Raw genomic sequence first — 25147 nt, forward strand, 5'->3', positions numbered from 1 at the left:
CACCTCAGTCACCTGCCCTGCCTTATTTCCCAAGAGTAGGTCAAATTTTGCATCTTCTCAAGTAGGTACATCCACATACTGAATCAGAAAATTGTCTTGTACACACTTAACAAATTCCTCTCCATCTAAACCTTTAACACTATGGCAGTCCCAGTCGATGTTTGGAAAGTTAAAATCCCCTACCATAACCACCATATTATTCTTACAGATAGCTGAGATCTCCTTACAAGTTTGCTTCTCAATTTCCCTCTGACTATTGGGAGGGTCTATAATACAATCCCAATAAGATGATCATCCCTTTCTTATTTCTCAGTTCCACCCAAATAACTTCCCTGGATGTATTTCCAGGAATATCCTCCCTTAGCACAGCTGTAATGTTATCCCTTATCAAAAATGCCACTCCCCCTCCTCTTTTGCCTCCCTTTCTATCCTTCCTGTAGCATTTGTATCCTGGAACATTCAGCTGCCAGTCCTGCCCATCCTTGATGAAGGGCTCTGGCCCGAAACGTCGAATTTCCTGTTCCTTCGTTGCTGCCTGACCTGCTGTGCTTTAACCAGCAACACATTTTCAGCTCTGATCTCCAGCATCTGCAGACCTCACTTTTTACTGCCCATCCTTGAGCCATGTTTCCGTAATTACTATGATATCCCAGTCCCATGTTTCTAACCATGCCCTGAGTTCATCTGCCTTCCCTGTTAGGCCCCTTGCATTGAAATAAATGCAAGTCCTACCTTGTCCCTGCCTGCCCTAACTGTTTGACTCATGTCTGTTCTCAGCTGTACCCATCTCAGATCGATCTCTTTCCTCACTATCTCCCTGGGTTCCACCCCCCCCCCCTCCCCATCTTACTAGTTTAAATCCTCCCAAGCAGTTCTAGCAAATTTCCCTTGCACTATATTAGTCCCCTTCCAATTTAGGTGCAATCCATCCTTCTTGTACAGGTCACTTCTACCCCAAATGAGATTCCAATGATCCAAAATTGTGAATCTTTCTCCCATACACCAGCTCCTCAGCCATGCATTCATCTGCTCTATCCTCCTATTCCTGCCCTCACTAGCTCATAGCACTGGGTGTAATCCAGATATTATTACCCTTGAGGACCTCCTTTTTAAATTTCTACCTAACTCTCTGTAATCAACCTTTTCCCTTCCAATGTCGTTGGTTCCAATGTGGACAATGACCTCCTGCTGGCCCCTCTCCCCCATGAGAACATTCTGCACCCTCTCTGAGACATCCTTGATGCTGGCACCAGGGAAACAACACACCATTCTTCTTTTTCTCTGCTGGCCACAGAAACGTTTGTCTGTCCTCTGACTATAGAATCCCCTAACACAATTGATCTCTTGGAAGCCGATGTACCCTTCGTTGCATTAGAGCCAGTCTCAATACCAAAAACTTGACTGTTCGTGCTACGTTCCCCTGAGAATCCATCACCCCCTACTTTTTCCAAAACAGCATACCTGTTTGAAGTGGGTGTATCCACTAGCTACCTACCTCTCTTACCCTTCCTGGAGTTAACCCATCTACGTGACTGTATCTGAGACTTTCCCCCCTTCCTATAACTACCATCCATCACATACTGTTGCTGTCGCAAATTCCTCATCACTTCTATTTGTCTCTCCAACTGATCCATTTGATCTGATAAGATTCGCATCCAACAGCATTTATGGCAGACATAATCCGCAGTAATCCTTAAACTCTCTTTAAACTCCCACATCTGACAAGAAGTACATATCACTGTAAAGGCCATTTTTCCTCCTTCACAATCTACCAACACAGAAAATAACACCATCTTATTCCTCTACAAACACTGCCCCAGGTTAAATTAATAGCCGTGGCTTATATTTTAAGTTTAATCAAGAGACTTATCTCCAAAAACTTATTATCAAGATAGAATCCACTATGCTCACTACTGCAGCCTTTCTCTCGGACAGACTTAAAACAACAATTAACTTATCTGATTCTGTGCTGTGAACTTCGCCCAACATTCACTGCATGAAAAAGCTTTTCTTTGTATCACTTGTACTTCTTTTACAAATTACTTTAAGTCTGTGCCCAATTGTTTGCAATCCTGTCACAAGTGGGAACATTTTCTCCTTATCCACTCTGTCCAGGCCCCTCATTATTTTGAATACCTCTATTTGGTTACCAGAAACGGAATGGAAATAACATCAATTCTTTCTGTTTCTTTCTTCATATTTGCCCTGCAGCAGATTTAACCCTACACTGGCTGTTGGCTAAGGAAACCCAACTCAGGGGAACCTAGTCAATATATGCTAATTGGTGTCTTATGAAATACAAAGAAGACAAATAGTATTTTAATGGCGTCTTGAATTGGGTGCCTCTTAAAGATCACAACCCAAGAGCAGGGGCTGTTGGGAAGATGATGAGGCCCAGGGAGGGCTTCAGTGCTCTATTGGGAGCCAGGCAGAAAGTCTGGGCCTGTTAAGTGGATGGCAGCCCCCTTCCTATCCAACAATCTAGTCAAACCCTGTTCCATCATTTGCCCATTGTCTGTGATCTTTTACAGTCTCTTTCCCTGCTTTTTGGCTGTACAGCTGGATGTAAATAATTTGGTGCGTAACATCAATCGCAAGAAATATGTAAGCAACGTACTGCAGATGCTGGAGATCTGAAATAAAATAAGACAGAAAGTGCTCAGTAGTATTAATGAAGAGAGAAACAAATTCAATGTTTTGAATCTGCTATGACTCTTTCTCATGTCCACAGACACCCCTCAACAAGTGGACAGAACATTCTGCCACCTCCCAGCTTTTATGAGCACACAGAACAACAGCCTAGCTTGTACGGTTTCTTTATTGAAACACATATCTGATGGATGCCTAAAATGAGTGGAGATCACATGACTGGAAAGCCCGAAACTATGTTATCACGGTATTGCATTTCTGGCCTAAGCATCTCCTTCCCATACAAAAACACAAAAACAATTCATTCATCATTAACGTTGTGAGTTGCCCAAGTTAAGCACAACACAGACAATGGTTCTGATGTATGGGCAGTTTGTTATTTCCATCAGTTCTGGCACATGGATTGTGCAGGTATGGGATATTATCTGAAAATGTGTTGCTGGAAAAGCTCAGCAGGTCAGGCAGCATCCAAGGTGCAGGAGATTCGATGTTTCGGGCATAAGCCCTTCATCAGGAATTTCCTCATTCCTGATGAAGGACTTATGCCCAAAACGTCGAATCTCCTGGACCTTGGATGCTGCCTGACCTGCTGCGCTTTTCCAGCAACACATTTCATCTCTGATCTTCAGCATCTGCAGACCTCACTTTCTCCTGGGATATTATCTGCCTGTGCAAGTTAAGCTGAATGTGGAGGACTGATTCTTACCGTGCTGCTGAGCAGGTTTTCTTATCAAATCATATCAAACCCATACCTTAATGTCTGTTACTGCCTCAATGTCAGTGTGTATCAGGTCCAATTTCTGCCCCACCTTACAACATGCCCTTCCCAGAATGGCTCACAACTCATGGAAGGTATGGAATTGACTGATATCTCTGACATTGGCACACAGCACTATCAGTCTGGAGGTGCTCTGCATGGTTCCTAATGTTTGCCTCAGACCTGAAATTATAGTCAGCACTGTGGCTAGTGGTTAGCACACCTGCCTCACAGTGCCAGGGACCTGCGTTCGATTCCAACTTCGGGTGACTGTCTGTGTGGAGTTTGCATATTCTGCCTCATTGCCTGCAACATTATCCTTGCTCGCTCTAACCGAGTTCAACCATCAACACTCTAGATCTGCATGCCCTCTGTGCTGCCTTCTCACTCGCTCAGGACACCTTCTAATCTGCACCAGCAGTAATATCCTTGAAGTTAGCTGATCAATCCCCGGTAGTCAGAATAGTAATTAACTGATCAGATAATGAGGTCCTGCAAGAGTGAAGAAGTCTATACCCAACTTCATCCATGCTCTTTCTATAATGTTATGTGCCATCAATGGCTCTCTCTCTTGTTTAGCTTGGCACTCATTACATGGACTGCACTGCTGATGTGGTCCTTAAATTAAATGTTCTTTTATCTTGCTCAAATACAACTTATTTCCTTGGTAGCATGGATAGTTCCCTCAACTCAGCACCGCCCTCCTAACCTGCAATCTCCTCACTGACCTCTCCGCCCCCACCCCACTCCAGCCTATCACCCTCACCTTGACCTCCTTCCACCTATCCCACCTCCATCGCCCCTCCCCCAAGTCCCTCCTCCCTACCATTTATCTTAGCCTGCTTGGCTACTCTCTCTCATTCCTGATGAAGGGCTTATGCTCGAAACGTCGAATTCCCTATTCCTGAGATGTTGCCTAACCTGCTGTGCTTTAACCAGCAACACATTTTCAGCTGTGATCTCCAGCATTTGCAGACCTCATTTTTTACTCTAGCATGGATGTACTCTTGCATCTCTTGTTTTAGCTCGTTAGAGATATTCACTTAATTTCCTTTGTATAATATGCCTTTTTTTTGTTAATTTATCTCTGTATACCCAATATCATCAAGCTATTGCGTGATCTTGATCCTTTCAAGCTGTCCCTTATTAAATAACTCCACAGAGGCCAGTATCCTGTCACCAAATCACCCTTTATTTACATATGCATAGTACATGATACTGACCCAGCTAGCTCAGAGATGGATTCTCGAGTGAGCAGAACTCCTGACATTCCTGTTTATCTTTCTTTTTTCTTTTTTTTTCTTTTTTTTTACTGATCCAGCCCAAGTGATAAGAAAACACCCGAGTGATCCAGTGACAAGCAGTGCCCTCACATCAAAGGGCAATGCTGTGGAAACTCCTGTTTATTTTTTATATTTTTTTATGTTGTGTGTGTGCAGGTGTGAGACACAGAGCGACACAAAGTGTACAAATCTTTATTCAATATCCACCAACAGGAAAAATAGGAAAACACCCAAGTGGCCAGTTACAAGTAGTGCCCTTCACATCAAAGGGCAATGCTGTGTGAACATTCCTATTTATATCTGTCAGTCAGGACTTCCTGATTGAACCAGGTTAACAGCCCCAATCAGGAACTCATATTCTATGTGGTCGACCTGGCTAACCTTGTTTCAATCACTACACCTTCATCATCATGTCTTGCAACACATGGAAAGTTGCTTCTTGGTGGAAAGTTCATTTAATTCAAGTAAGGCATTTCACCGTTCGATTTAATGGGCTGAAATTCACCAGAAATCAGTGAAGCATTAATTTTGGACAATTTTGTGGACGCTTTTTGTGAACTCTAATATGATTTGTCATACTATTCTCCAAGCTCGTCTCATGAACAATGCACCATGCCTCTTTGGCACCCCACACACACATCCATTTAGCAATGGTGGAAGTACTGGCCACTGTTAGCACATTCAAGGATTCCTGGCACTGGTGCAATTTTTAAAACCCAGCCAGATCCGCTACATTTCTAAGTCAGGATAATGAGTGGCTTTGAGGGGAGCTTGTAGGTGGTGGTCTTTCCATGTATCTGCTGTTCTTGTGCTTCTTGATGGAAGTGGTCATGGTTTTGATTAATTTTTGCAGTGCATCTTGTAGATAGTATTCACTGCTGTTACTGAACATCAGAGTTGGAGTGACTGAATGTTTGTGGATGTGGTGGCAAGCAAAGTGGCTGCTTTGTCCAGAATGGTGTCTAGCTTCTTGAGGAAAGTGGACAGTTTTCCATTCCACTCCTGACTTGTGCCTTGTAGATAGTCGACAAGTTTTGGGGACCAGGAAATCAGTTACTCACTGCAGTATTCTTAACCTCTGATCTACCGTTATGGCCACTGTATTTATATGGTGATTCCAGTTCAATTTCTGTTCAATAGTAACCACTAGGATTTTGATAGTGGATTATTTAGTGATGGCAACACTATTTAATTCAATGGGCAGTAGCTAGGTTATTTCTTATTGGGTATAGTCATTAACTGGCATTTGTCACTTGCTACCTTTCAGCCTAAGCCTGGATATTATCCAGGTCTTGTTGTATTTGGATTTGGACTGTTTCGGTATCTGAGCAGATACGGATGTTGCTGAACATTGTGCAGTCATTGGTGAACATTGTTACTTCTGACTTAATGAAGGTCATTGATGAAACAGCTGAAGATGGTCGGGCCTAGGACACTATCCTGAAGAACTCATGCGGAAACATCCTGGAGCTGAGGTGACTGACTTACAACAACCACAAGCATCTTCCAATGTGCCAGGCATGACTCCAACTATCATAGAGTTTTTATCCTGATTCCTTTTGTCTCCTTGATATAACATTCAGAAAACTGCAGTTTTATTGTCAAAGCCTGTCACTCATCTCACCTCACATCTTCTTCATATCTGCAAATGTCAATCACTTTTCTGATTCACCTCTCTAAATAGATATGCTCTCATTGCTGGATTTCTCATACCTAATGCAGCCTTTAAATAGATTATTTTAAACATGCTACAAATACCCAGTCAGGAGATTTCTTAAAGTAATCCATTACTGTCAATCAGACTTTTTAACAATATCTTTTTTTGGTTAGCTGCTTTCAGGTGTAAATATATCTAACACCCAATATATCACTGTAGCTCATGATTTATTTGGCAGCATCAAAAGCTTATAATTTAGAATTATGAACAATAATTGTAGTAATTGATAATTACAAGATGTTATATTCTAAAGCAAAGATTATTTCAGAATTCTCCTTTGTTTAATATCATTTTAACCTTGTTTCTGTATAAATACCATGATTGGGTTCTGGATGGTTATTATAGACGAACAATGAAACTACATTTGTGTAAAACAAAGAACATGTATACTGTTTACAGAGACATTGTTCAGCAGGAGTCCTTTAGAACCTTCGTCCCTCAGGTCCCAGATCCATGTGACCGGACATCATCTGATAGCATTGATGATGCACTCTAGCTATTATTATCAAAGCTATTCCCCATGCTGGGAAGGGCTTCCATGTGTTAGTTACTTTTTCTGACAGCTAATAGGTGCTAGGTTCTGCAGTATAACCATGGAAATGGAGGATCTTTCAACATTTGCGCCCAGCATAATTACAGGAAAAACTATGTGTATTCCAATGCTATACTATTCAAAACATTTCATTTTCTCTGTACTCTACAGAAATTATTCTTGAACTGGAGACAAGGTCAAGTGCTCTTCAAAGGAACTCAGAATTTTTGACAAGTTAATTTCCTTCTGATACCATGTATTGTTTCCCAAAAAAAACTATTTTAGAAACTGACTGCATTTCCTCATATTATTCACAAATCAAAAGACTTTTCACTGTAGCTTACCACAACTTTGCCCCTGTTGTTTGATAATCTAATAAAAAATAAATTGATGATTTCCTAATATTAAGCTAGAAGTGTGATCCTTTCTTAGTTATTTGGCAAAGAAAATGATTTTAGGTTGTATCTTTTACACTTTTACCCTCATTTTATCACAGTAATTAAGAATAGCATAAAGTAACTGTCATAGCATTATTTCATATTTGCACTGCAGTAGCTTCACATAAAACTTTACACTTTGCTGAATTAGTCATATCCTCAGTGATATTATTTATGAGATCTTAAATTAACATTTAAGAATCACAGCCAGCTTACTTTGCCTCAGGTATCACTTTAAAGGCTCCAAAAAGATGAGTAGTATAACGTGCCTGTTCACAATACTTCTTATGTAATATTTTAATTTAATTTTTGAACAGGAAACAATTTTGTAGTATCAAACAGAATAACAGCACAAAAATTAAGAATTACCTCCCTATTTGAAACCAGGACAAAATAGCACATCCTGCTAGCCTGCCAATGATTATGCTTTATAAAGTAAAGAGATGGATGAATGACATGGGAAAATTGCCCCTGAGCTCAGACTGGAATCAGTAAGGCACCAATGTGGAGGCTGTAAGCACAAGGACTGGGGCACTGAGGAACTGGACACACCCCCAACAAGATTTATGAATCTTATGAGCTCAGAAAGAGTTTGCAACATGCAACTCTCAGATGTCAGGCATCACTGAATTGAACATTCTTACAGTTCCACATTCCTTTCTCTCCAAGCACCTCCTCAAACCTCCATCTCAACAGCCATCCACATCCTATTGTCACCGCATACCCATCCTGCACAAATGTTCTCACTTTTACTTCTCTACAAATTGCACTTCTCTTACTTGCATCACGTTGCTTTCTCACAATGCAGAGGACGAGAACACATAAATCCAGTGAAAGGCAGAGATCCGGGAGTGCTGATGCTGGACCTGGAACCATTGCCACCTCAATACATTGGTGGAGTGCAACAAAATCAGGTGATCACCAGATGCACAGAAAGATGGAGATGGCACGGAGACTTGAAGACAGCACTAGATACCACCTGGATACTTGGCACTTACTTGGCACTTACTTGGCAATTAAACATGAGTGATTGATTGCTATATACTTAAGTTGAGTTTGAATCTTTTCCCCATGTCAACATTAACTTGTATTTGTGATCTGCTATAGGTACCACAAGGATGACAGCAGAGTTGTCTTCGCTTTATTTATTCATTTTTTGTGAGATATGGGTATCGCTGGCAGGGCCAGCATTTGTTGCTTGTCACTAGTTGCCCTTGAGAAGATGGTGGTGAGCTGCTGCCTTGAACTGCTGCAGTCCACCTGCTGTGAATTGACCGCAATGCCATCGGGGAGGAAATTCCAGGATTTTGATCCAGTCACAATGAAGGAACAGCAATATATTTCCAAATCAGGATGGCAAATGGCTTGGAGGGGAGCTTGAAGGTAGTGGTGTTCCTATATATCTGCTGCCCTTGTCCTTCTAGATGGAAGTGGTCGCAGGCTTGGAAAGTGCTGTCTGGAGGATCTTTGGTGAATATCTGCAGTGCATCTTGTAGATAGTACACACTGCTGCTACTGAGCATCAGTGGTGGACAGAGTGGATGTTTATGGCTGCAGTGCCAGTACAGCGGGTTGCTTTGTCCTGGATGGTGTTAAGCTTCTTGAGTGTTGTTGGGCTTGTATTCATCCAGACATTTGGGGAGTATTCCATCACACTTCTGACTTGTGCCTTACAAGCTCTGCTGAACTGATACAGTGGCTGACCACCAAGGATCATGCATAAGAGGGCAATTGTGGAGCATCAAGGAGAAATGTCTAGATCCCTGCCAGCATTTCTAGAGCTACTGAACACCATTAGATAGAAATTGGAGGAGTTTGTTTCTATTGTGGGTACCATGATGTTATATGCAATTACATTAATATCAACTTCCATGGAAAAAACATCATCCTAAGACATGACCAGCTAGCCCAGCCTGCTGGCCCTCAGCAATGGCTGGAACATTCACTCTGTCACTTCAAGAAAGAGTATACTATGGTACAGCTGAAGGTGGGGTCCTCACAGATTCTAAAACCCAGAGGAGGTATCCACAGTATCTCATTTGTCAAGGTAGGGGAATGGTTAACCTGCCTCCATCTCACTGAAGCTAGAGGGTTTCATCAGATAGGACTACTATGAAGTGGAAGGACATAATGCAATGGATTCACTTGGACTGTTTTACAATATACTAATGTTTATTTTAACAATTGAAATATTTCCCTTTAACTCTTTACCCTGCTCTTACTTTGTTGCATTCTGTAATTTTCAGATGAGTGAGATGATAGAGTCATAAGAGAAAAAGATAAGAATGTTACAATTCGATTTAGATCTTTGAGTGTGATTTGTTTTTGTGGGGCAAGGGTGGGGGGGGGGAGCGGGGGGAGACATGATTTTTGATTATAAAACCGGATGGCCTTGTAACACAGAGTAGCTGAAGCAGACCAGCATCAAGTTGTTGTGAAGCCACGTGAGTGTTTTGAGGCATCATGATTACACCTCTGCTTCTCTTTCACATCCTTGGAAGCATCCCATATGCTCTCTACTGTCCTCTTCCTGAATCTTCGCTCCTCTGTGCAGTACAATGTTTCTCAAGCACACTGCAGCCATTCTGAAGACCCTTAATTAGTCTTTCTGAAGGGAGGCCCTCAATTTGCCAAGGCACCTGGGCCCACAAGCCTGCGGCATATAACCTGGGGGATGCACTAAATATCAAAAGCACAGAAAGTTCTGTGGTGGGGGCCTTCAACATGGTTCTCCATGATTGACTTTGAGATCATCTTTCCTCAGTAGATGTGCAGTAGATTCCTTCACTGGAGTCATTAGCCAAGACCTTTAAGGGTAGTCTATGCTTTGAAGAAGCCATCCGCTGACACTGTGGGGGAGCAAAAATCCATGGAGTGTCGTTTGAATGAAACATGGCAGCTTTGGTATATCTTGTATATGTAGTAACTTTCTGATGACCACATATGATCCAAACACCAAGGAAGTGAAAACACTGGCAGTTGATTAACTCTTCAGGCTGCATTGAGGTCACCTTGATGATCATACATCTGTAGTCAATGATTATCTGAACCTGCCAGAATCCAGCCACTGTTCTTCCCCTCCTGGTCTGCTCTGTGTAGCCCAACACCCTCACCCTTTCAGTCATCTCTCTAGTTCCTGACAGACTGGATGCAATTCCAGCAGTATTTCCCAGTTCCAGTGGCACTGCTGGGATCAGAAACCTGAAATCACTTGATTAGCCAGCAGCTCTCCAAGGTTGGATTTTTTTTCATAGTTGGGTGTGAGACATTCATCTCAAGCTAATTAAGGTCATTAAATGTTTCCCAATATATTAGCTCACATAACATATATCACAAAGTCTGTGTTATTATTGAAAGAAATATCTTGAACTTCATTAACACTTACTACTTACACTGATATTTCACATACCCCAGTGACTCCATTACTCTGAGCACGGAGTGACTCAAAGTGAACACCATTGTACTAGAGCATTACAGGATTTCATGTAACTCTCCACAAGGTACATTGTCTGCACAGCAGTTCAGGCAGCATCAAAAGTGCAGCAAAATCGACATTTCGGGCAAAAGCCCTTCATTAGGAATAAAGGCAGTGAGCCTGAAGCATGGAGAGATAAGCTAGAGGAGGGTGGGGGTGGGGAAAAAGTAGCATAGAGTACAATGGGTGAGTGGGGGAGGGGATGAAGTGATAGGTCAGGGAGGAGAGGGTGGAGTGGATGGGTGAAAAAGGAGATAGGCAGGTAGGACAAATCCAGACAAGTCATGGGGACAGTGCTGAGCTGGAAGTTTGGAACTAGAATGAGGTGGGGTAAGGGGAAATGAGGAAACTGTTGAAGCCCACATTGATGCCTTGGGGTTGAAGTGTTCTGAGGCGGAAGACAAGGCGTTCTTCCTCCAGGCGTCAGGTGGTGAGGGAGCAGCGGTGAAGGAAGCCCAGGACCTCCATGTCCTCAGCAGAGTGGGAGGGGGAGTTGAAATGTTGGACCACGGGGTGGTGTGGTTGATTGGGGAAGGTGTCCCGAAGATGGGAGCAACGGATACAGTAAATGATATTATTGGATGTGCAGGTAAAACTTTGATGGATGTGGAAGGCTCCTTTAGGGCCTTGGATAGAGGTAAGGGAGGAGGTGTGGGCACAGGTTTCACAGTTCGTGCGGTGGCAGAGTAAAGTGCCAGGATGGGAGGGTGAGTTGGAGAGGGGCGTGGACCTGACCAGGTAGTCACGGAGGGAACGGTCTTTGCGGAAGGTGGAAAGGAATGGGAAGGGAAATATATCCCTGGTGGTGGGGTCTTTTTGGAGGTGGCGGAAATGTCGGTGGATGATTTGGTTTATGCGAAGGTTTGTAGGGTGGAAGGTGAGCACCAGGGGCGTTCTATCCTTGTTACAGTTGGAGGGGTGGGGTCTGAGGGCGGAGGTGCGGGATGTGGATGAGATGCGTTGGAGAGCATCTTTAACCATGTGGGAAGGGAAATTGCGATCTCTAAAGAAGGAGGCCATCTGGTGTGTTCTATGGTGGAACTGGTCCTCCTGGGAGCAGATACGGTGAAGGCGGAAGAATTGGGAATATGGGATGGCAATTTTTGCAAGAGGTAGGGTGGGAAGAGGTGTAATCCAGGTAGCTGTGGGAGTCGGTGGGTTTGTAAAAAATGTCAGTGTCAAGTCGGTTGTCATTAATGGAGATGGAGAGGTCCAGAAAGGGGAGGGAGGTGTCAGAGATGGTCCAGGTAAATTTAAGGTCAGGGTGGAATGTGTTGGTGAAGTTGATGAATTGCTCAACCTCCTCGCGGGAGCACGAGGTAGTGCCAATGCAGTCATCAATGTAGCAGAGGAAGAGGTGGGGAGTGGTGCCAGTCTAATTACGGAGATCAACTGTTCTACGTAGCCAACAAAGAGACAAGCATAGATGGGGCCTATACGTGTGCCCATGGCTGCCCCTTTGGTCTGGAGGAAGTGGGAGGATTCAAAGGAGAAATTGTTAAGTGTGAGGACCAGTTCGGCCAAACGAATGAGAGTGTCGGTGGAAGGGTACTGTTGGGGACGTCTGGAGAGGAAAAAACGGAGGGCTTGGAGGCCCTATCATGGCGGATGGAGGTGTAGAGGGATTGGATATCCATGGTGAAGATGAGGTGTTGCGGGCCAGGGAAACTGAAGTATTGGAGGAGGTGGAGGGCATGGGTGGTGTCTCAAACGTATGTGGGGAGTTCCTGGACTGGGGGGATAGGACAGTGTCGAGGTAGGTAGAGATGAGTTCAGTGGGGCAGGAGCATGCTGAGACAATGGGTCAGCTGGGGTGGTCAGGCTTGTGGATCTTGGGAAGGAGGTAGAACCAGGCAGTGCGTGGTTCCCGGACTATGAGGTTGGAAGCTGTGGGTGGGAGATCTCCTGAGGTGATGAGGTTCTGTATGGTCTGGGAGATGATGGTTGGTAGTGGGGGGTGGAGTCATGGTCGAGGGGGCAGTAGGAAGAGGTGTCCTCGAGTTGGCGTTTGGCATCAGCAGTATAGAGGTCAGTGCGCCAGACTCTCACTGCACCCCCTTTATCCGCTGGCTTGATGGTGAGGTTGGGATTGGAGCAGAGGGATTGGAGGGCTGCGCGTTAAAGGGTGAGAGATTGGAGTGGGGGAGGGGGTAGACAGGTTGAGGCGGTTAATATCCCGGCGGCAGTCCTGCCTTGAAGAAGTTTTCCTCCTCTCTCTACAAGAATCTCAGGGAGTCCCACTGCAACTCCCAGGTCATTTTCTCTGCCCTGAAGCTCTTCAACCATGTCGTGAAACAAACTCGGTACCACAGCCACATTTGCTTCCTCAGTGCCTGCCTCCGTAACCTGCCTCATCCCACATGGACTCCGGACCACCTTTAAACCAGCAGAGTTCGGACCTTGGAAGAAATCCAGTGAGGGAGTTCTGCTAAGGGAAGAAGGTATATTAAAAAAACACAGCATGCCAAAGTGGAGAAATGCATTCCAACTGTCATCTTGAAATGTCCAAAACATGGAAGAAAGAAGCCACATAAATGGAACAATGGCCCAGCAGATGGAGAACAATAGTGCAACCTGATATTTAAATCAATTATACAACCTTTGAAGATAGATTACAATAAAAAAAAGAGAAAGCAGATCCAAGAAGTGGAAACATAATCAAAAAACATTCCCAGAAACTATCAATGACTCTGGAAGTAAATATTAGAATATTAAACTGGACATGAACGGGCACAACATGGACTTGATACTGGAACAAGTATCTCAGTGTTATCAAAGCAACTTAAATGGCTTAGAAAGATCAATTACAGCCACCCCCAATGAAAGAATAGGGAGCTGGAGTAACATTATTGAGAGTTAAACGCAACTCACTGCAGAAGTTAGATACGAGTGAAATCCAGAGAATCTCTCTGTAAATCAGAATCAAGATGGATGGATAAAGGGACTGGGGGCATTCTAACGAGGTTTGCCGATGATACAAAGTTAGGTGGTCAGGCAGGTAGTACTGAGGAAGTGGGGAGGCTGCAGAAGGATCTAGACAGTTTGGGAGAGTGGTCCAGGAAATGGCTGATGGAATTCAACGTGAGCAAATGCGAGGTCTTGCACTTTGGAAAAAAGAATACAAGCATGGACTACTTTCTAAACAATGAGAAAATTCCTAAAGCCAAAGTACAAAGGGATCTGGGAGTGCTAGTCAAGGATTCTCTAAAGGTAAACATGCAGATTGAGTCCGTGATTAAGAAAGCGAATGCAATGTTGTCATTTATCTCAGAGGGTTGGAATATAAAAGCACCATTGTGCTACTGAGACTTTATAAAGCTCTGGTTAGGCCCCATTTGGAGTACTGTGTCCAGTTTTGGTCCTCACACCTCAGGAAGGACATACTGGCACTGGAGCGTGTCCAGCGGAGATTCACACGGATGATCCCTGGAATGGTAGGTCTAACATACGAGGAACGGCTGAGGATCCTGGGATTGTATTCATTGGAGTTTAGAAGATTAAGGGGAGATCTAATAGAAACTTACAAGATAATACATGGCTTGGAAAGGGTAGACGCTAGGAAATTGTTTCCATTAGGCGAGGAGACTAGGACCCATGGACACAGCCTTAGAATTAGAGGGGGCAAATTCAGAACAGAAATGCGGAGACGTTTCTTCAGCCAGAGAGTGGTGGGCCTGTGGAATTCATTGCTGCAGAGTGCAGTGGAGACCGGAATGCTAAATGTCTTCAAGGCAGCGATTGATAAATTCTTGATGTCACAAGGAATTAAGGGCTACGGGAAGAATATCGATAAGTGGAGTTGAAATGCCCATCAGCCATGATTGAATGGCAGAGTGGACTCGATGGGCCGAATGGCCTTACTTCCACTCCTATGTCTTATGGTCTTACGATTGTTCTCTAATAATCAGGAAGAAATGTCTAAAATTGAAATTAATTCACAAGGTCAATGATGCTGCAGTAGAGATCAAGAAGATAAATTTCAAAGAGAATTCACAAAATGTGTTCACAGGTTTGGGTAATTTGAAAAGAGTATTGCATTGCCCTGAGGTATAGAACACAACCAATCTGTTTGTACACCTGCAGGCACATCACACACATTCTTAGATAAAGTTATAAAAGAAATTGATTGTACACTATGAGAAATTCCACCAATTCCTAAATTGTGGAAATGTTCAGGAATGGTTACAGCACCAAAACTGGATGGCTCACTAAGAACTTAGGTAGATCTAACTCAACTTAATAAAACAATGGAAGGTCAGATTTACACACTGGCTTCAGTGGATGACTGTCTATCAAAATGAACTAAGATTACCTTATTCATTAAGCTAGAACAAACAATGGATTTTAGTAATTGTGTCTAGATGAAAACTTTGAAAATCTGCCCATTTTTATTCCACCTTTTGGGCATTGTGCTTTAACAGATTACCTTGTGGAATTGTAATCACGCCAGAAATTTTCCATAGAACAATCCAAACACGTTGGTTGTGTAAAGTGTTAAATGGATGACATACTACTAATAATAATACAAGGAATCACAAAAGGAGAACACGACCAAAGAATTAGAATAGTCAGGAAAGAGCTTTAGGGTGCAGGGGTAAAATTGGAAGGGAGATATGAGTTTATGTAATAGAGGATAATATTCCTTGGATACATATTCCAAGCTACTAGAATCACAGGCAAACCCCATTAAACTAATGCCACTATAGATTTTCCATCACCAACAAATATCACAGCTTCAAAATTTCTATGGATGGTGAATCAGTTGAGAAAGTTTTTGCCAAACTTAGCAGAAGTAAATAAACTTCTGAGACTGTTATTGCATCAGGGCAACCATGACATTGGAATGTTAACCAGGAAAAAACATTTGACAAAAATCAAGCAACTCCTGAACTCATGAGAAATCGTGGAACAATATGATTCACATCTATCGACCACAGTAGCAGCTGATCAGAGCAGTATTCTTTCAGGCACGTTGTTTAGTCTATTAAGTTTCTATATCACTAAGTTAGATGTAATAAGACTAGATCACTAAATTAGATTTAATATGTGTATGTCATAGATCCAATCTAGCAGCTGTGTTCTTTAGAATTCAGTCAGCTCAATCAGTTAGTGATGCTGCCAAGCCATTTTTGGCATTGGGCACTGAAGACCCCCTTCCCCCGCCCAGAAATCTTTCTGTGCCTTTGACACTCAGTGCTTCCTTCAGGTTGCACTCAGTAGGAAAGAGCAGTGATTTATCAGCCAAGGGGGTGTGAAGTGGTAATCAGTAGGAGGTTTCCTTGTCCGTGAATGACCTGCAGCCAATGTTGCAAATTCTCAAGGAACTTTCTTCCCACCTTTATATCATTGCTCTACCAACTCTGTTAGATCTGTCTGGTTGGTGGAATAGGATATACCACCTAGGAATGACGCCATTTCCAAATTCTCCTCACTATCCTGACTTGAAACTAAATTGCCATTCCTTCAGTGTTGCTGTGTCATCCTGTACCTGCAACCATGGATAGCAGGAGTTCAAGAAGCCAGCTCACCACTACAGCAACTAGGGATAGGCAATAAATGTTGACCCAGCTAGTGTGTTTGAAGCCCTTTGGGTGAAAAACAAAAAAGCCCTAGGGATGGATTTGTCAAGGATATCGTAAGGCTACTGGGAGACAGTCCCAGTTGAGGTTTGAAAGGGACTGGTGGTAAGGGCGTTCAGCACCTCTGTAATCTTCAGTACCACTGGTATTATACCTCAGCCCAAACTTGCTGCAGGTTTTCTTGCAGAACGTGGCTACCTCCAGCATTGTCATTCACTTTTCTGCTAATAGATGGAGCTCCTTCTATACATCCTTTCTCAGTAGACTTATTGACAGCACTAAAGATCCTGGTTTGCCTCTTCATGTGCTGTGTGCATGTTTGCATCTACAATCCCAAAGCCTCCTCATATTTGAGAGGTATAGTTTACATCTTTGCTCTTATTCTACATAAATACTATCCTTTGGTACAAATGCCTTAACTAAGTGCTCACATGGTAGTTTTTGTCAAATTCTGTCTTGATTTTCTCAGATAAATGTGTTTACACTGGCCAGGATCATGTGCCCCTATAATTTTCAATGAACACTCACTGAGAGACCTTATTTTGAAGATGAATTTAAAGAAAAAAGTGGTTGCAAACATTTTCTTCAAGTTGTTCATTCTCTACCCTCACTCTCCAGAAGACACCACTCTCCCACAAGGATTATTAGCCTTCTTTCCTTTGATATCCCCTTAGTTCTTTTTCAATCTTTTCCTGTGACTCCTGTCCCATTCATTATATTCCTTGATATTCCAGCTCTTTTCCAGTTTCCCAGACCAAGCCTTACTGTTACAGTCCTTTATTCAGTTCATCTGCTCATTCTCCATTTGCAGCAAACCTAATTACATCATTGGTTTCTCTCTCTCAATGTTCAGCTCCCACCCTTCCATGTCCCCATTATCCTTACCACCATCACTGTCCCCTCTGCAACCCACTTTATTCCTTCCATTCCCCAGGATTCATCTCATGAACCCTACAACCACACACTTCCAATTGCCTTTCTTACCTTTCCACCTTTCTATCTATCTTATCTGTTAATCCCCCGTTCATTTTGATCACCCTGAAACCCCACTAGCCTTTCCCTGTCAGGTGGGCTGGAATCAGCCAGTGTGGCTGTCTTGTTTGGGCAGGTCTGGTTAGTCTTCATCCCTAACAATGTAGGAATTTAATTACAAGAACTCAGACAGGACATAACCCAAACATTACATGAGCTGGTCAACATGCAGAAAGCTCACTCATTAAACCATAAAAATTTAACTAAAGGAAGGAAGACTGATATTTCTGCTGAGCTGAGTGGAACACAAAGTCTTCATTCCCTTATACTGTAAGCTATAGCACAAATAAATGACTTGATAATAAAAGGAACCCAAATTAGTGAAAGTTTTGTACTTATCAAACGTGGAAGAAGCGGTCATGTACAAGTGTCATATACACAGTCACGTTTCAGACCATACATCTTCCTTTCTTCAATAAAAAGATTGCAATCATGAATGTAATTCCAATGAATATTTATGAGATGATAACAAATGCAAAACAAGTTCTCTGTGAAGGAGGTTAGAAAACTCAACTACCTGAAAGTTTGAGAACTCAATTGCAAAATGTTATCCTGCCATTAGGGAAATGAATTTTTGCCTTACATCCACCCTTCTAAACACTTCAGACTTGGCCCATTCTTTCTTTCTCCATAGATATTTCCCAACATGCTGAGTATTTCCAGTAGTTTACATCTTTGTTCTAACCATCAATTATTATCAATCAATCAATTGTCAATCTATTTTTCCAGATCAGTATCTACACCCATGAAATTGAAATTTTTAGAAGCCTATCATATGTGATTGACTCGATATCTTCTTGAAATCAATGTACTAAGAGTGAATAGACACAAATAAATGCATTAAGTTATTTAGGTATGACTTTCCACTTTCTAAGACTGGATTAGATTGGCTCATGCTGTCCTAGTCTGACATCTATCATAACACTTGTGAATACTTCATTCTAAGAGGAAATCAAGATTTATAATTTGGTGGCTCACCGCTCATTCTATTTTTACAGATGTAATTTAATTTAATATTTTTCAATCTGCAATTCAATCTGAGTCCCAGAATAAATAGCCAAGAGAGAATTGAATTCTCTAAGTATTCAACACTTATGTGCCCCCCTTTATAAGTAAAAATCTGAAAACAAAATGTGAGAATCTTTTGAAAATGAGTTGACCAAAATTACATACTGTATTCCAAAATCCACTCACCATTGAATCTGTATGCAATTAGAATGTTATACTGGTTTCAATTTATGATTAAATGCTCTCAAGCTGTAACAAAACAATCCTTGCTTGTTTGTTCAAATTCAGATTGATAATATTTGTTGTTCAACTATATTGTTCAAACATTTTTTAAAGCTCTGCATTCGTCATTACTCATTGCAGTAACAATCTAACTCATTGCTCTGAAAATTCATTATAGAGGCTATTCTATTGACTATCTGAATTATTTCTCCAGACCCTTTAAGGGTTATCAGTCTCCCTCATAAATTGCCTACATGATGGTGTGCTATCCACAAATTCAAATGATACTACCAGAGATCCCTTCATGTAATATGTGACACTGGTGAACAAAGAATCCAAACAGATTGCTGTTACCTAATAGAGGCAGTAATTTATTGCAATTTTCTGATATCGTTTCCAGTTTGTTAAGAAAGAGTAGATTGCAAATGATATCTTAGTTAATTAGATAAAAAAGATATATAACTGTGACAACTGGGGGTGGTGCACTGACACCGCAAGACAAACAGCCTGTTGATACCGAATGTTTCAGTCTCATTAAAATGGTGGGGACAGCATTGTGCTTTCTAGCTGAGGTGTTAGGGAACTCTTTATTTGCTGTTCCTCCTCTCCTTCTGATCTGTCTTCCATTGACCTGGTGGGGACTGCTCAATGAAGATTGCTCTCTGTGGACTGTCCAATGATGTTCACCAAGTCTACTTGTGAAAACTCCCCTCTGAGAGATTCCTTTCTGTGCTTGGGTCTATTCTATTCTTGGTTCCTGCATGGATCCTACAGCGGTAATCTGATCTAGCCCTTGTGCAACTTTTATGGTGTGAATTTGGTTTCCCTAACATCTTTGGCTCCAGCGGTTATTCCAGCATGGAACTGAGCTAGTTCCTGTGGGTGTCCTGCAACACCTTCTGTCCTGTATACTTCTCTCTGAGGCTGACACTTATTGTTAGAGCAATTCCTAGGGGAAGATTATGCATGTCAATGAGTTGTCAGAACCCTTTTGTAAATTGCCATGAGACAACTATCCATGATGTTGGATGACCATTCTTCACTTGACCTGTTTCATCTGAAGGTTAGTTTTCTTTGCTTTGAAGAACAAAATCTTCTTATTTTCAAAATCAATACATGGATAAAAGGATATGTTTGGTTCCAAATAAATTGTTGTTTAAAAGTATTTCTGCCTTTAATCCACAATAGTCCCAACTCAAAATTCATTTCATTTTAATTTTTATCTCCCTCTTGCCATTACCACTTTGTTGTTATAAAGTCAGTTTTACTATGGATTATTTGTCAGTACCTTACCATTTAAACTATGCCTGTGTGCATTTCCAGATGTAAATGTTTGAGACCAGTTTTTCAGTGCATTTGCTGGAGAAACTCAGCTTCTGTGGAGAGAATACAGAGTTAATGTTTCAAGTCCAGTGACCTTCTTCAGAATAGAAGAGGGCTAACTTAAAGTTGTTAAGTTACTGGGAGTAGACCAAATGCATTTGAGAAAGGAAGAGCTGAAATATATGAAAACTGGTTATAATTGTGGAATCCTCCTTAGATATGGGAGTGATGTCAATTGATTGGAGAATTGCAGATGTTAACATCTTGTTGGGAAAAATGGTTGAAGATCAGGCCAGTAATAGGAGGCCAGTCAATTTAACTTTGATGATGGGAAATCTTTAAGAAACAATAACATGAGACATACTTAACACGCAGAAAATGTGGCTGAATTAAAGAAAGTTAGCACATTTTTGAAAAAAGTCTAATGGTGTTTAACTAATCTGTCTTTGTTTTTTAATGAGACAATAAAAAATGTGATGTAGATAGATTTCCAAAAGGCACTTGTTAAGATGACACATAACAGACTTGTGAATTAACTTAAAGCCTATAGAATAAAAGGTTAACTGGTATTGTGGATACAAAATTGATTGAATGACAGGAAACAATGCATAACTGAATGGATGCTTTACAGACCAGAGAGAGGGATGCAGTTAGATTGTCCATGCAGTATTAGGACTGCTGCATCTCCTGATATGATCTAGATTGGGTTGGATGTGGGGGAGAGAGTGGAGGGGGTGTAGGGGTCAGTAGTGTTGAAGGGAAAAGATAGTGGATTGGGGCTAGCTGAGTGCTCTTGCAGATTGACAGTCTACATGCAACTGGCTGAATGCTTCCTTCTGTACAGTACCCCTTCAATGATTCCTTGATGTAATATCTCAGATCAGGTGAAACTAACTTTTGTTTTGGAGAGATGTTGTGAATTCCAGGGGATGCACAGCCCAGTTATTGTTGGCTACATTATTTTCATCTTTGAGTAACTATTCAACTGACCCCATGCACCTCCCAATCCATTTGCACTCCTCAGGCTCTAACTTGCCAGCAGCATTACCTGGCAGTCCTGCCACCCCAACTCACTCTGAACTTGACCCCCACTTCCTCCACTCTCCACTGTGGATCCCATGCGGCCTCCACACACCTCTGTATATCTTCCATGGCCTGTTCTCCCATTTCCCCACTCTGGGCCTAATCTGCTTCCATTGCCTCCCTCACAAGTCCAGCTTCCCCTACTGCTAGCTTGCACTCCCACTCACCTGTCCCACCTCATTGGACCCAATTTCTTCCACCCATCCCAACCTACCATTAAAACTGGCCCTCTAGCCTACTATCTACCTGGACCCCCACACACCTTACACCTAACCATGGCATCCCACCACCTGGCACCCTCCCTTGCTTACATGGCACCTGATCACTTTACCCAGCTGGTAACTTACTTATCTGGCATCTTACTCCTTATTCATCCAGCACCCTAACCTCCCAGCACTGAGTTGATTCCGCAGCATACCAAAGTTGTAGTGCATGGAACACAGGATTACAGATCTGCAAACATGATTAACATGTAATTCAGAGTTCCTCTTTAGTGATCCATATGCAGTAATTATGCTGATGGACCATTCAATTACATTTCTGGTGGTGCTGTGGTTCTTGACATATCTGCCCTGTGTCCGTACCAAGGGTCATAAATCTTGAGTGGAATGAACAGGTCTTGTCACCAAGCAGCCATATTGTGATCTGAAGGACTGGCTCGAATAAAGCAAACACAGAGAACCCATATAAAATGAATGAATTGTGACCAGGTAAAAGAACCAGAGATTTCTTGTGGTTACTTTATGGGAGTCTTTTTTTCACAATTATGCAAGATGTTGGGTGGAAGTCAGTGTGGATGCAATCTCTGACTCCTTGAATCCTAGGAGCCTACAATTCTAGACAAAATCTAGCATTCACTTGCCCTCCTTTGTTCTGTTCATGATGAAATTAATATATGCATTTTTCCAGCTATAAAAAAACATTGGATTCCAATTTAAGATTAACAGTTTGGCTTGCACTGTGTCTCACTCACCTGCGATAGAAGTTTTTGATTTGATTTGATTTAGTTTATTATTGTCGCATTTACCTAAGTACAATTTTGTTTTGAATGCAGGGTAAAAACAATGACTGCAGATGCTGGAAACCAGATTCTGGATTAGTGGTGCTGGAAGAGCACAGCAGTTCAGGCAGCATCCGAGGAGCAGTAAAATCAACGTTTTGGGCAAAAGCCCTTCATCAGGAATAAAAGCTAATGCAGTACAGGCAGAACATAAAATACAAAGACACAAAGATCATAGGGTGATTGATCAGAGCAAGTTACAGCCGCAAAGAGGTTGCACAAAAAGCAAGATCAATGTTAAAATTGAAATTTGAGAGGTCCATCATAACAGCAGTGAAGAAGCTACTCTTGAACCTACTGGTATGTCTGTTAAAGCTTTTGTATCTTCTGCCTGATGGAAGAGGCTGAAAGAGATTATAACCAGAGTGGGAGGGGTCTTTGATGATGTTAGCTGCCTTTCCACAGCAACGAGAAGTGTAGATGGAGTCAACGGATGGAAGGCTGGCTTACATGACGGTCTGGGCTGTGTTCAGAATTTTTAGTAGTATCTTATGGTCCTGGGCAGAGCAGTTACTGTACCAAGCCGTGATGCAACCAGAAGTTACTGTACTCTCCGTGATGCATCTACAAAGACCGGTTAAGGTCCTTATGAACATGCTGAAATTTCCTTAGCCTCCTGAAGAAGAAGAAGAGGCATTGTTATGCCTTATTGACCATCGCATCAATGTGAGTGATCTGAATCAGACTGTTGCTGATTGTCACTCATAGGACATGGATGCTCTCAACCATCCCTATCTCAACTCTATTGATGTCCTCCTCCTTGCTTTCTGCTGAACAGGTCTTTAATTTTGCAATGATGGAAAGTTTGCTACCTTTGCACATCACCAAGCATTCCACCAAGAAGCTACTTATCTTCATATACAGGGTGCTGTCCTTTCCAAACTTAAAGAACATGCCCACATGTTTTGTCTTTTTCAACTTAATAGACATTTCCTGGTGCATTCATCATGGCAATGCAAATAGATCCATGATAGTGATGATCTATAAACTCTGTGCTCGACATTACATCCTCCAAAACATCCTGCCAAACCCATAGTTATTTCAATAGACAGCTGTTATTGGTTTTTGAGGCTGCTGTTTTACTTCTAATGTTGCTTTATTTAAATGAGACTGGCAATAATAGAACCCATGGTAAGAAGATAAAACATACTGAGGATAATAAGACTTACAAAAGAGAAAGAAGCAACCTGGAAGCTAGAACTTTTACTGGCAATTCTAATGGAAAAGGCATCCTGTAATCCATTCAGCTACAGTAAAGTTCCCCTTCAACTACCTGATTCTGAGAGATGACTTTATGAGTACCCAATCTATCTTGACCACCCACACGAATTGCCCAATTAAAATGGTCAAAAATTCTAATGTCTGGAGAATTCAGTGATCTACTTGATGTGGGGATGCAGATCAAACCACGACAGATAAAAACTTTCAAGACTGACTGTGTGGAGTTTGCACGTTCTCCCCGTGTCTGCGTGGGTTTCCTCCGGGTGCTCCGGTTTCCTCCCACAGTCCAAAGATGTGCGGGTCAGGTGAATTGGCCAAGCTAAATTGCCCGTAGTGTTAGGTAAGGGGTAAATGTAGGGGTATGGGTGGGTTGCGCTTCGGCGGGTCGGTGTGGACTTGTTGGGCCGAAGGGCCTGTTTCCACACTGTAAGTCTAATCTAATCTAATCTAAAAAGATTCAGGCTAAAGCATCAATAGGCAATGAGCCAAGGACTTGTTTGTAAAATATACATGTATTACTTTAGTGATACTTTAATCAGATATTCAATTTCCAAGGTTTAAAATTGAGATTTATGTGTACATTTCCGAATTTTACTCTCATTTCTAAAATTAACTTCATAAACTTGGCAAAGTTCCATTCCAAATATATATCTTTAACAGAAAAACGTCAGAGACAGTTACAAAAAAATCTGAGACTGCTATAATGCCAACTCTGTACTCCATACTCTGTAATCCAATAATCCAAGGCCTGACAGATTCTCATAAGCAATCCCTTAGGTATTTAGTGATCTCACACAAGTCATAACAATAACAGACAAAATCCTTTCATCATGCAGATGATCACCACAGTTAAAGAATCTAAGCACAACAGTCTCATTGATTGTAGCGGAGTTCTTCAGTACTGTAGGAGGTCTATTTTATTTACTTAGCTCAGATAAGAATCACATTATATCCTGTTGTATAATTATAGTGCTATTAATGGACTTCAAGTACAACTAGCAAATTTATGTATAAAAACAGACTAATCTCAGTCCTAGTCAAATATATCAAACAGTGAAGTCAAGTGAATCCTTGAGTGTTTATTTGAAAGGACTGTTAAGCACGTTCTACATGTTTGACTCAATATTCCACTCCCAGTTCATTACATCTGACAACATTAATTAATTACTCCTCCATTTTATTATGACAGCTCAGTTGGTGGCACATATGCCCCTAAATCACAAGGGTCCGACGCCAATGTTTGAATGCAAAACCAAGGCTGAATCTCCAGTGCAGTTATAAGGGAGAACTGCCTGTCTGTGTTTTTTTTGATGTGATGTTAAACAAAGGCTCCCTCTGCTTGCTCAGGTAGCCAATATTCCTGTTGGGAAAACAAAGTTAGAGAGCGGGTGCTCACCTTCCCCCTGTCATCATGAAAAAAATGTGAGACAATATGGTGATTTTCAACTCCCACCTGAGATGGGCAGCAATTATTCAATGTCTGACGATGAGTTGACTGCTCAGTAAATATGATTCATTAAGCCTTAGTGAGGTCATTTACATTAAAAAAAATGAAATGTAAGAAAGCTAGTTTAATCATGAAATGGCAGACACTTTAAAGCATTGAATAAAGCTCCTGTTATACATATAGAAACGAGTGTATCATCTCTGCCTATCTCTAAAGGCTGATAGTACAACAGCTAAGCCAAGTCAAGGTTGGAAAACATAAAACTAATTAATGCTTGGACTTCATCCAACTGTCAACAGCAAATGGTTAAATGGGTGGCTGT

The sequence above is a fragment of the Hemiscyllium ocellatum genome, chromosome 6 (assembly GCF_020745735.1).
Source record: "Hemiscyllium ocellatum isolate sHemOce1 chromosome 6, sHemOce1.pat.X.cur, whole genome shotgun sequence".
NCBI lineage: Eukaryota > Metazoa > Chordata > Chondrichthyes > Orectolobiformes > Hemiscylliidae > Hemiscyllium > Hemiscyllium ocellatum.